Consider the following 8,924-nt stretch of genomic DNA (forward strand, 5'->3'; position numbering starts at 1 on the left):
ATACTCCAATTAAGGCCTAATCAGCACAGAGTAGAGCAGAAGAATGAATTCTCGTGTCTTGCTCACAACACTCCTGTTAATGCCGCCCAGAATCATGTTTGCTTTTTTTGCAACACTACCACACTGTTGACTCATATTTAGCTTGTGGTCCACTATGACCCCTATATCTCTTTCTGCAGTACTTCTTCCTAGACAGTCACTTCCCATTGGCTATCATTATTTCGAACTCTAAGGATAGCTGTGCTCCCATCATTGGAGGTTTTTAAGAACAGGTTTTACAAAAACCTCTTTCAGTGGTAATGGTGAGAGAAAGCAGCCTTAAATTGCAGAAGCCCTGAGAAAGATGCTATTGAAGGGATAAGTGGAAGCATTGCATGCCAGGGAACCCTATCCTCTTTTGGGATGATGCTGGCAGCAGTATTTGGGTGGCAGTTCCCAAAAGAAAGCCCATGTGTGGTTGGCAGTATTGATGGCTCAATAAGTAACTTTCTTCCTCCTGACTCTACACTGAACCCATGCTTCAGGGGGATGTTACTGTTCAGACAGAGGTTCCAGCTTTTCGAAACCATGTGCAACTGAGACTTTGATCCTGTTGTTTTACATGACCTCGTGCTGGAGACTTTCATGGAATTTCCCTTGACATTTTTCTGTTTAACAGAGCCTAAAAGTTGAGCACCAGACTTGGGCCCCTGTTAAGAACTAGGATAAAGAAGTCCATCAGCATATCAAAGCACTCTCAGCGAACCATGCTCTGATCCTCTTCTAACACTGAGACAACAGAAGAATGTAGTTTATGGCCCAATCGCATCCTCAAATACATGGAACTATTTTAGGTGGTATTTTAATAGTCTCAGAAAGCTCTAAGACTTTAGTATTCTCCCATGACTGAGGGTGCCCATACGTCCCAGTTTGGCCAGGACAGTCCCCTTTTTAAGCTCTATCCTAGATGTCACAACTTGGTAAAATGAACATTTGTCTCATTTGCTTTTGCTTGTGGGGGACATTCAGGCCAAAACAAATGGGACAAATATTCAGGTTTGCCAAAAACGTTGTGACATCTGGGACATGGGCTTGAGTGAGCAGTGACATCAGGTGGCTCAGGACAGCTTATGAGCACTGATCATCTCTTACCCAGTACAGTAGACTTCCGATAATCGGCACCTTTTGGACCTAGGTGGTGCCAGATTATCAGATTTGCCAGAAAATCGGGAGGTCCGGTACAGCTGCATGGCTTAACAGCTGGTCAGGACACAATCTCCCTCTATCCCCTCCCCCTTCCTCTTCTCGTCTCCTCCCCGCTGTAACCTGATCCTCCTCCTCCTCCCCTCCCCTTTCCCCTTTGCTGAAGCAAAACGCTCTTCTCCATACTGTAACACGATCCCACTCCCCCCCCCAAACCTTATGCTCCGTCTGGTTACAGCCAGCACGTGTGCTGAGCAGCAGGCTTTTTAATCAGCTGGTCAGGAGCGCTTGGCATTTTGATGCCGGAGTATCGGGAGTGCCAAACAGTTGGATGCTGAACTATTGGAGTTTTACTGTATTTCATTTTCAGCTTAGGGACCTATAGTCACTCTACCAGGGTTATACGGGAGGTTACTGATAACCAGTTTAGATTCTTTCTTGGATTCCTGCAAATCATAAAGTGAGGCAGTTAGTACAGGGAATTAACATTCTAGTAGCAAATTTCATAAAAAATAAATGGAAAAAAAATCCCATTAACTGCCCTGTCTCCTCTTCTTCCTTCCTCTCCCCTACTCAAAGTTTTGTAACATGGATTAATTTCATAAATAGCCTCAGAGAACTGATCTTAAATGAGCTGGTTGGCAGTGACTCAAGCACTTGTGACCAAACTCTTCCAAGCTTCCTTGCAACCGTTCCCAGGCTGAGAGAAGTTCTTCCATTTCTCCTGCCAGATAAACTGAACACTCCAAAGCCAAGGGAGTGGTGACTGGGCTGTTGAAATGGTCATGGACAGCAATGATCACAAAGAAACAACCGCATCATATGCTCGTTCTGGACACAGGTTGTTTTGGATGTCTTGGGGGAGTTGCAGGGTGGAGAATAAGTGGAAAGGAGAGGAAGGGACAGACACTCCCTTTCCTGTGTCAATAAAGCTAGGCCTGAATTGCAGAGTTCAATATCAGGGCCACATTCCTTTACCCATTCAGGAGAGTTTGAAGCTGGGGGTTAGCCTGAGGCCGATCTTTACAGTTTAAGCTTTTTATAGCTAGCCACAAACTGTTCCATATATTTCCCAGTTTGATCCCCAAAGATCTGGTTTTGATTAAGCAACTTGTGATAAGAAAGAGGTGACATCAAAAGAAGGTGCTGGCACTCTCATTCTCTCCCAGGGAGCTTTGTGAGTTGAGAAGAGATTTTGATTGAAGTCATATTTTTGTGTGCTAATCAATAGAAGGGGGAATTTTGTGACAAGAGAGAACACTCTTCATGTGCAATACATAAATGATTGCAGAGCCATTGGCCGTTATGTTTGAAAACCTCGTGCAATCAGGTGAGGTTCCGGACATTTGAAAAAAGGCAAATGTAGTGCCCATCTTTAAAAAGGAAGAAGGAGAATCTGGGGAACTACAGACCAATCAGCCTCACCTCAGTCCCTGGAAAAATCATAGAGCAGGTTCTTAAGAAATCAATTTTGAAGCAGTTGGAGGAGAGGAAGATGGTCAGAAACAGTCAATATGGATTAATTAAGAAGAAGTCAAGCCTGGCCAGCCTAATTTCCTTCTATGATGTTATAACTGGCTCTGTGGATATGGGTAAGTGGTGGATCTGATATACCTTAGCAATGATTTTGATATTTTCCCACAGTATTCTTGCCAGTAAATTAAAGAAGTATGGATTGGATGAATGCACTGTAAGGTAGATAGAAAGCTGGCTGGATTATTGGGCTCAATGAGTCATGATCAATGGCTCAATGTCTAGTTGGCAACTGGCATCAAGCAGAGAGTCTTAGGGGTTGATCCTGGGACTGGTTTTTTTTCAACATTTTCATTAATGATATCAGTGATTGGATGGATTGCACCCTCAGTAAGTTCATGGATGACACTAAGCTTGAGGAAGAGGGGAATATGCTGGAGGGGAATTGGAGGATTGTCCAAAAGAAATCAGATGAGGTTCAACAAGAAAAAGTGCATTTAGGATGGAAGAATCCCAAGCACTGCTACAGGCTGGGGACTGGCTGGCTAAGTGGCAGTTCTGCAAAAAAGGACCTGTGGATTACAATGGAATGAAAAGCTGGATATGAATTAACAGTGTGCCCTTGTTGCCAAAAAGGTTAACAGCATATTGGGGTGCATTAGTAGGAACATTGTCAGCAGACTGAGGGAAGTGATTATTCCCCTCTTTTTGGCAGTGGTGAGACAACGTCTGGAGTATTGTGTCCAGTTTGGGGCCCTTCTACAGAAAGGATGTGGACAAACTGGAGAGTCTAGCAAAGGGCAACAAAAATGATTAGGGGGCTGGAGCATCTGACTTATGAGAAGAGAACTGGGCTTATTTAGTCTTCACAACAGAAGAATGGGGTGTGGGATTTGACAGCAGCCTTCAACTACCCAAAGGAAAGTTTCAGAGCTTCAGGCTAGGCTGTTCTCAGTGTTAGAGATGACAGAACGAGGAGCTATAGTCTGAAGTTGCAACGGGGGAGATTTTGGTTGGATATTAGGAAAATCTATTTCACTAGGAGGGTGGCAAAGCACTTGAAATGGTTACCTGGGGAGGTGGTGGAATCTCCATCCTTAGAGGTTTTTAAGGCAAGGCTTGACACAGCCTTGGCTGGGATGATTTAGTTGGTGTTGGTCCTGCTTTGAGCAGGGGGTTGGACTAAATGACCTCCTGAGGTCTCTTCTAACCCAAATCTTCTATGATTCTCTGAAAGATTGGCTGCAACCTTCCTAAAACTAAGTGAAGTCAGGTCCAAACCTTTTCAGCAGTTATGGAGTGTAAACATGGGAGCCATTTAGGACCTATGATCCAAATGACCAGAATAAAATAAAATCTGAGCTGAACAGTTTGTTTTTTGCTGTGCTAACTATGTTTAGCTGCACTCATAGCGGACACCTGTTGTCACCAATGGGCACATTCCATAATGTAGACAGGAACATTGGGCCATGTTTAAAAGGTAGATCGATATTCTCAGAGAGGATCTGTTTCTTCTGGAAAGCATCTAGCATGCTTTAGATGGTATATAATAATACAATAGAACCTCAGAGTTACAAACACCTCAGATATGGAGGTTGTTCAGAACTCTAAAATATTCATAACACTCTGAACAAAACATTATGGTTATTCTTTCAAATCACTGACTTAATACAGTTTCAAAACTTTACTGTGCAGAAGAAAATGCCACTTTAAACAAAACAAGCACAGAAACAGTTTCCTTGTCTTGTTAAATCATTTTTTAAAACTCCTTTTTTAAAGTAGTTTATGTTTAACACAGTACTATGCCATACTCACTTTTTTGTTTTGATTTTTGTGTCTGTGCTGCTGCCTGACTGCATGCTTCTGGTTACGAATGAGAAGTGTGGTTGACTCGTCAGTTTGTAACTCTGGGTTCATAACTCTGAGGTACTATTGTATGAAACAGCGTTCTTCTTCAGTGCTGACATGTTTTCATTTTTTCACTGTTCTTACATTCTCGCTGCAGCCAGCACAAGGATTATATATGGAGGGATAACTATCCATGTGCTTCTAACTCTAGGAGGAAGGCTTTACCTATACTATAAAATACCATGTGCATTTTCAGCACTACTGGAGCTACACTGGTGCTAACAATAATGCAAGTGTCTTTCCTCTTACCTGGCCAATAGAAGGGGAAATACAACCAGAAGGGCTGACAGGAAACATAACCTCTGCTTGGCCAGGAGAAATGGGATGGAGATGACAAGAGTTGTAGTCCCCGGCTTTAAAGATCCATCATAGCACTTTCTGAAAATCAGGTTATTTTAAACTGTCTCCCACTCAATATACAAAAAAATCACTTGGCACCTTTGAAAATCTTGACCCAGAACTATCATCCATTGTAGCAGATTCCTGGTCTATTGCATGGTCTAAAAAAAGGAGCAACAATATAGTGTGTATTCCTCCTGGAGCTTTATCAAGTTGGAGCTTCAGCATTAGATAAAAATTACTGCAGTGTAATATTTACAGTACATGTTGAAATTGTGCCAGCATCAGCAATAGCTCCTCTTATCTCAGATACCCAGAATATTATATAATGAAACAGAATCAATACACCTTCACATGAAACATGACTCCCTTAATAAAGATATGCCTTTAGAAAATAAGATTTTCAGGGCAGAGACTCTGCTATGTGCTTGGGACATTTCCCCCATACATTTAATGACATGTACTTCTGGTAACTGCTAGATAAATAATGTGGTTTTTGTTTTACTATATAGCATGCTAGTTAAGGCTGCTAAATGACAACACGCCTGCATATCACATCAGTAACAAAGTGAAAGCTTCTGAAAACAAGGAAATGAACTGTAAACAACACAAATCCTGAACTGCCCACAAAGTAAACACAACATGCATATGGACTACAATGAAAAGCATATTTTATCAAAACATAACTAACTTTGACCACTGAATTACTAATTTTAATATAATATTTTTATTGCAGTGGCAAAAAAAATGTTTTTTACAAGGTATTTTTAAGTGGAATACATTCTCAGCTAATACACGGCTAGGCTGGTACTCTTTAGGCACGTCCCAGAAAGGGTGGGGGTGGGGACACAATGCCCCAGAGAAAACACCAAGACATGCAGACTTAGAACTGGAATGCCTTCTGGAGCTTTCCATTGAACAGCGGGTATATACACACCACTACCTGTCAACGCTGGCTGGTATATGGGGGAACCAACACAGTCACAGATCTCCGTAATTCTCCACTCCTCACTGCCCTTCAAGGGTGGCGTACATCTCCATGGGAAGTAGCGAGGGTGCTATCTCCATGTGCTTTCTTGAGTATATGGCTTGGAATTCTGCCTGGCTCTTATGCTCCACTGAAGAGGTAACAAACATGTCACTTTAGTATCTGTGTCTTCCTCTAGCTCTAAGTCAGAATTGCAAACCATTGCACTATTAGAATGCCATGTAATATCAAAGGATCTTGAATTTTCTTCAGGCTTTGCTGAAACATTCACCTTTTGCTGCCAAAATAGGGCACTATAGCAGAGAAGCTGGTTTCAAACTTAACTATGGAAATACTGCCACATCTCCTTAATAGTATGGGTTCTGGAAAGACTGCAACACTGTGTGTTGGGTCTACACCAGTCCAGCCATTGGACACTGACATCAGCCCAGCACTAGGCAGCCATTCCCCTGTTTCAGGCTTCCCCCTCAACACGTTTCCTTGCTTAGGGTCATGCCATGATTATTTGTGTCCAGTTCAGTCATATCCAGCTGAAATCCCTTTTCTTTGACTCCACATAGCCATCTACAATAGACGTTCGCAAAAACTGAAAAAAATCCCCAAGCCAAGCATATCGAGAGAAGCACTGCTGATAATGTTCAATGTACTCAAGACCTCATGCTGAACAATGTGCTGGGGACACACAAAAGATGACGACAGGAAGAACTGAGGTCTTACTAATCTTTCTCCCCTTCTCTAGTGGCATTTTTTGAGCTTATGGAGCTAGGAAGCATTTTATTATTTCTTTGCAGACGGCACCAAAAAGTCTGTACATTCTCTACCTAAGGGCTTATTATTGCTAGGAAGGGATTGCTGGTTTAGCTAGACCAGCAAAACAGTCTAGTATAGATGAAGCTTATATTAACTGCCAATTCCTTGAGCAAAATAGGCTACATCAGCAAAAGTAAAGTTGTGCTGGCATCACTAGGTCTTACCCTAGCACACAGGCGAGGAACCTTTTGGTTGGGGGCTGCTGACCTACAGAAAAATCAGTTGGGGGGGCACACAAACTGAGAAGCAAAACAACCCCAAACCAAACCAAACCAACACCTCACTGACATGGCCTCTGACTGAGAAGCAGAAAAACGTTCCCCACATACCTCTCATACACCAAATCCCAGGGGGGCCTGGGCTAGTAGATTTTGTGGGCCTCTCTAGGCTCTGGGTGGGGCAAAAAATGAGGGGTTCAGTGTGTGGGAGGGGCCTGCTGGGAAATGGGCTTGGGTTGTGAGGTCTGGGTGGGAGGGAGGGTGCAAGGTCTGGGGGATTGGGGTGGCAGGTCTGGGGGAGAGGTAGGGTGCAGGAGAGAAGTGCGGGTGCAGAGTCTGGGTGGGAAATAGGGTAAAGGAGTGGACTGGAGATGGCAGGGCTTGGTGGGAGTGGAGATCTGTGCAGGAGGGCAGTGCAGGAACAGGCTGAGGGTTGGAGGGTCTGGCAGGCCGGTAGGGTGCAAGAGTGGACTGGAGGTGGGGGGTTTGGGTAGGAGGGGGTCCAGGAGTAGGGTATGGGTGTAAGGGCACAGGCCTCAGGGATGCACTTGGCTCCATGTCCCCTGCCGCTCCCAGGCATAAATTCTGTTGCTCCGATTGGCTACGATTACGGCCAATTAGAGTGGCGGGGGAAAAAGCCTCCAGGCAGTGTTTTGCTGTGCTGCCATTTCCCCAGTTGAGAGGGGGGCGAGCAGCACCCATGGAGCTACTTTCTCGTGTTGCCAAACAGAGCCTGTGGGTCGGAACCAGCCCCGGTTTGCCTGACTCCATCTCATGAGACTCTTGGCTCCCCATCCTTGAAGTGGTGAGTCTGTGCTGGCGCTCCAGCCCCACGGGGGAGGGGAGACACAGGGCTGGAGCGGCAGCACAGGCTCCCCAATACAAGCTCAGCTCTGGATCCAGCCCCCACCCCTGCACATATACCAGCACATCTATGCTGGGAAAACATCACCTTCTTGACATAATTATGTCAGTATCCATTGTTTATGTAGCTCAGGCGTTAGTCTGTAGGAGACACTTTGATTTTGTAAAATTGTGTAATTCCCAGCAACTAGTTGCAGCTGTAAGGCACAGTAGGTGGGGGCAGATTTACTGTTCCCACTCCCTAGCAAATGGTAGTGAGAATTGCCAAACTGAGTATCCTGAAAGGGAAGTTAACATATCAATTATACAGCTGATGTTTTTTAAATTAATATCAGATCACTTGCAATCTGTTCTGATATAAACATCAGGTTGGAAGTGTTTTATCTGGGTTTATAATCGTATTTCTTCTTTGTTTTCCATAATAATTCTCTCTTCAACATTATTGGAAACAGCCCCTCATTATGGCTGAGTAGGCAACATGGTATGGGCTTGCTGTACAAAATCGCACTGTTCCAGTGGTGCCACAGTTCCTTCTGAAGCTGCCAAATGCAGGATCACTGGCTAATCCCTGTGTGCGTGTGAGGGGGGGGGGGGAACCACAAAAAACTAGAGGTGAAGGCTGCTTTCAAGCTACCCTCCAGCAGAATGCCCATGCCACGACTAGCCAGAATTAGGCCTGTGGCTGGTGTTTTACAAACAGCTGTACAAAAGCTTGGGATGACAGCAAAACACTGCCTATGTCATCCATTCCCAGAGGGTTTACCCAAAGACAGTCCTGATCCAAATCTGTTACGCAAAGTAGCCGAAGCGCAGTGTGCTGGGTTCTAAATTCACTCAGTCATTACTGGAAAAAATAGGTGAAGTAAAAAGGAGGTTAGAACCCAGAAAGAAAAACAAGCGGCAAAGTGGGTCAGTGGTTAGTAACAAATAGCGAGCAGCAAGATCTTTAAGAGCTCTTACCTTGGGGCTAGCAGGGACACACGCTGGACTGATCAAGAGTAAAGAGCAACTGCTGGGCTTTCTCCTGCACTCTATTTTCCTGTGGATCTGTGGTTTTCTTTTTTCCTTTTACGCACTTCTCTCTCTCAGGTAAGTTGCAGAACAGGCTCTGCAGCAGGAAGTAGAACTTTTATGCAAATCAC

General features: G+C 44.3%; 1 protein-coding gene across 4 annotated transcripts in view; it reads right to left on the reverse strand.

Annotated features, from left to right (window-relative positions):
- The window catches only part of TRAF3IP2 (TRAF3 interacting protein 2), a 55,006-nt gene extending 46,082 nt beyond the window's left edge, over nucleotides 1-8,924 (reverse strand). Inside the window, exons 1-2 of one of the 4 annotated variants that reach the window (XM_075923983.1) lie at nucleotides 8,743-8,922; nucleotides 5,846-6,020 (exon numbers count right to left, since the gene is read on the reverse strand). The gene's annotated coding sequence lies outside the window, so the exon portion shown is untranslated. Of the gene's footprint in view, nucleotides 1-4,812; nucleotides 5,204-5,845; nucleotides 6,021-8,742 lie in introns of those variants that run through there. The other 3 variants (XM_006123213.4, XM_075923984.1, XM_006123214.4) reach the window with 3 other exon arrangements.

The sequence above is a fragment of the Pelodiscus sinensis genome, chromosome 3, assembly GCF_049634645.1.
Source record: "Pelodiscus sinensis isolate JC-2024 chromosome 3, ASM4963464v1, whole genome shotgun sequence".
Taxonomy (NCBI): Eukaryota; Metazoa; Chordata; order Testudines; family Trionychidae; genus Pelodiscus; species Pelodiscus sinensis.